The sequence below is a fragment of the Panicum virgatum genome, chromosome 9N (assembly GCF_016808335.1).
Source record: "Panicum virgatum strain AP13 chromosome 9N, P.virgatum_v5, whole genome shotgun sequence".
NCBI classification, from domain to species: Eukaryota; Viridiplantae; Streptophyta; class Magnoliopsida; order Poales; family Poaceae; genus Panicum; species Panicum virgatum.
In genome coordinates, this window is record NC_053153.1 from 17,394,722 (window position 1) to 17,398,760 (window position 4,039).

The 4,039-nt window shown below is 46.9% G+C and overlaps 1 long non-coding RNA gene across 1 annotated transcript; it reads left to right on the forward strand.

Annotated features, from left to right (window-relative positions):
• The first annotated feature begins 1,395 nt into the window (after positions 1–1,395).
• Positions 1,396–3,661, forward strand: LOC120693435. The gene is made up of 2 exons (XR_005682986.1): positions 1,396–2,103; positions 2,182–3,661. It is a non-coding gene; the product is annotated as an uncharacterized LOC120693435 (long non-coding RNA).
• Positions 3,662–4,039: the final 378 nt, after the last annotated feature.

A 4,039-nucleotide genomic window follows, 5' to 3' on the forward strand; every position in this document is an offset into this window, starting at 1 on the left:
CAATCTGGACAAAAGTCATCTGTCCCCTCCCCCCTCCCTGCTGGCCCGGATAGCCGTTGGACCCGGGACAAAAGCCACCTATTATCCCGGGTCAAAAGACAGCCAGGACAAATGACCTGAAATAAAAGTCTTTTTTTAGTAGTGACAGGGAGTAGGAGGCACCGGGAACATCAAATCTCTTCCATAGGAGCATCCAGGCCAGGTGAGATTCCACAGCCGCAGACACCAGTTCATCGTTAGCTCGACATCTCTTGCGGCATGACATCTCTCAACTCCAATTTGAAGTCCGCTGCGACAATCGCCTCCGCTGCTAGTACCTTTGCAGACATAACATCGGGCCCACTGCTGACAGCAAAGCACGCTATGAGCATCATAACGTTATCGTCATGCTTCGGATCTGCTTGAACCGGAGGTGTACAGTACTGCACCTACAATCCTGCAAGCGTGTCTGAATGTCTTCACATATAAAAAAGGCCGGGATCAACAAAATTCACGTAGGGATTATCTGAATTAACATGACATTCTGTTCAGATATGTCTACATGATGACGCTGCCATGCAGTAGCACTGTATATATTATTTGTTTAAAGAAAAAAGGAGCAATTTTTAGCCCTCGTTTTTGTAGCACAGGTTCTTTTTTCCTATTATGAAATAAAGCATCTAAACTGTCTTACGCTCACAACCGAAAGAACAATGCTAACCCCTTGCCACAAAATCGAAATGTTTGGCTGATGCATCAGAACGTCCTTGTGATGAGTCCCCGTCAAGAAATCTGAAACACAAGTGCTTAGTCATCGGACCAATCAACCAAAGAACATCTTCCATATCTATCTTCTATCTTCTGCACCTTGTCAATAGTTTATTAGGAAAAATATATCACCAATGAAGTTAAATGCGATTGTGAGGTACTAGTCACTTTAGAATTCAGTTTCATAAAACCAACTACTGTGCGACAGGGCGAGGACTGTCTTCATGTTCAGATCAGTTATTTGTCTCATTCATTACCAGTGATTCGATGCTACAATTAAGGAGTGATGCTGCAAAGTGCAAACAATAATAATGCATCTCGACAGATGTCACTCAGTTTCTCACTTGCAAAGTGCAAACAATAATAATGCATCTCAACATATGTCACTCAGTTTCTCACTTGTATGCGCAACCAATACTGCTAGCTGTTATCTTATCAACAGCTATGTATATATATATATAGTAGATCTATTAGATACCTGGGTACTGAATAAACTAAACTATTGAGTACCCGAGCCCGCCCACCGCGCTCGACCCCCGCACCCGACCCGAACGCTCGTGCCGTCCTCGACCCACGACCGAGCGAGCGGTTCCCCCACGACCGAGCGGTCCCCCCCCCCCTCCCCAGCTCGCAGATGCACAGCGCCGCCGGGCGTTTCCCTGCGCCCGCCCCGCCCTGCATCACCGGCAGCGCGATTCACTGCGCCGTCGGCGTCCGTGCCGCCCGGCGAGCTGCCGCGCCTGCTCCCGCCGGCCCTAGCCGGCCATCCACCGTTGCCGCCTCCACCCGAGCGTTCGCCCAATGCAGCAGGGTGCCCCCAGGTCGCGAGCAGATCCCGACGGCGCTCCCTCCTCCAGTTCCCGACGCCGCCGCTCCTCCCGACGGCATGCTCCCTCCTCCCGCCGTTGCCCCTCCCTCCCGATGGCGCTCCCCTCCTCCGACGGAGCTCCCTCCTCCCAATTCGCGATCCGTTTCGCGACACCGCTCCGCCGGAATCGGCGCTGCGTGCATCAAGCTTCCTCACCACGCTGCATCTCCGGTTGCTTGCACTGGACCCGCGGAAGCAACGCACGGATCTCGTCTACACGGACTCCACCTGCTACCCCAGCCATGGGCAGTCTGGCACTCGTCAGGTAGATCCTGCCCCTGATGGTTCAGTTGTTTGCGCATATTTTTTATAGCTAGTCACCCAACTCCGCCTCGAGCCCTCGACTGCGGCGGCGAGGCGATTGTGGAGTCATTAGCACTGCCTCCGTTTTCTCTTGCCGGCACCGCCGTCAGGACAGCTAGATCCAGGTTAATTGCATCAGAACCCATTGTTCCAGACTTTGGAGTTGAAGGAAGCATCGACCGAAGGTAATTGCAGAGAGGAATTCTTTGATCCTACGAGTGACAAATGGATTTCCAATCCTAATGTTTCTTTGTCGCTTGCAGTCAGAGACCCTCTCCGAAAATAGAAGGAGCTGATCTGTTGATTAATTGTGAGCATAATCTCCCAATCTGAGCATCTAGTGTTGGATTTGCCGGTGGCCGTCATTATCGTACCCGTGTTCGATCTCGCCCGCGTCAGCGGACCACTCTTGGACACCTAGTTCCTCGTTTTTCTCCACTGCCGTGCTGACGATGCCACCTTGGCGCCTCATCCAACTGTGCGACTCTGTAGAGGCGCATCGGAGCAGCGACAGCGGTAAGGGAGAGGAGAGACATACTGGCTAGTGTATGTGCTTTAGACTTAAGGATCCACATCCATAAGGTATATCGTGGTTGAGCAGTAGGGGTTCTTGGTTTGGATTGATTAATTTTCATGTTGCGTTTTCCAGTAGATATCTCTGCTCATGCTTAGATATGAGTGAATTCATTTCTTTTTGTTCCTTCCGACTTCCGTGCTATGATACTATTCCTTCCCTGCTGTAAGGCTGCAAATTACTTACTATAGGTGAAGAAAGTTTTGGGATGCAGGTGAAGGATTTGTGTGGTCGATTAGGGCTATGGTATTGCGGTGTTCATTCTGTTCTTGCAATTTATTATGCTATCGTGGAATTTAATTTCACATGGCAGAAACATGTCCCTGCATATGGGGTAATCATGTCCACTCGTTCAGCTCCTAATTTCCATTTGCGATCTTAAACTCTTTCTAAAAAATATATCCCTTCAATCTAAATTTGAGTTAGGTTCTTATTAATCTTTCTACTATATATGTTGCTTATGTTTCCCATGTGATCTATCCAGTAACATCGTTTTATCTGTCACTCTTAGTCCCATTGCATTCAGAAACAACAGTTTGGACTATTCGTTTTTGAGTGAACTTATACTCTGGAAATTAATTAGTTGTTTACTTTTAGTCCATGCCGGCACATTTACTTGTTGATACGTTTGTTCATATCTGCTGATATATTCTGTCATGAGACCATTACTGCTGCTATATCTGCAGAACTTTTTGAAGCATCAGCATTAATTATTGTCACATTCCTTTATTGTCAGGTACTTGGAACAGAATGGGCTGAATGCTTATTTGAACAAGTACATAATTGAGCTTGACCATCAGCAAGATCAAGAGGCAATAGTATTCGCTGCATCTTTGTACTTGTAACATGTCTTGATGGTGTCATGATTCCGTAAGAGCTCCAAAGAGCATAGAGAAATTAAATCTCTCTTAGTTATTTTGTTCCAAGTGTTCTTCGCCTGATGGAGATGTCTGGTGGAAACACGGAACAATGATATGGCAGGCAAAATTTTGTTAGTGTTGTGTTAACCATGTAGGGCATGTTTGGAATACAATATGTAAGAATTTGCAGGAACCTTTACAGCTGTACCAGAAATTCTGAAGAACCACAAGAATCGATGTGGCTTGTACAAGTAAATTATTTAGGAATATTCCATGTGATCCTATATGCTGCTCTTTGTCTCTGTATTATTGTCTCTGCAATCGACTATATCAATTAATAAGAAGGATAGATACTAGCTAGTACTAGAGATAGCTGACCAGTGGATGGAAGGAAACCAATGCACGTTCCACAGCAAGGAGTCATCGCGGTTGAAATTAAAAGCAACTTGCTGCCGGTCAAATTATTGCCAGCCCCCTGTTAGTTAATAATAAGCGAGCGAACGATCTAGCTAGCCTCCAAAATTTGTCCAGTACTATGGCCTCCATTTCTAGCTGCAAATAAATCGATCAAATTGGAGCAGCCATCATCTCATATTCTCATCGATCAAGCAGATAGAGCTGCTTGTTAATTGACATGATGGCACCGGCGGCGATCAGTAGCTCATCCAGCAGGAAGCAGCAGGACAT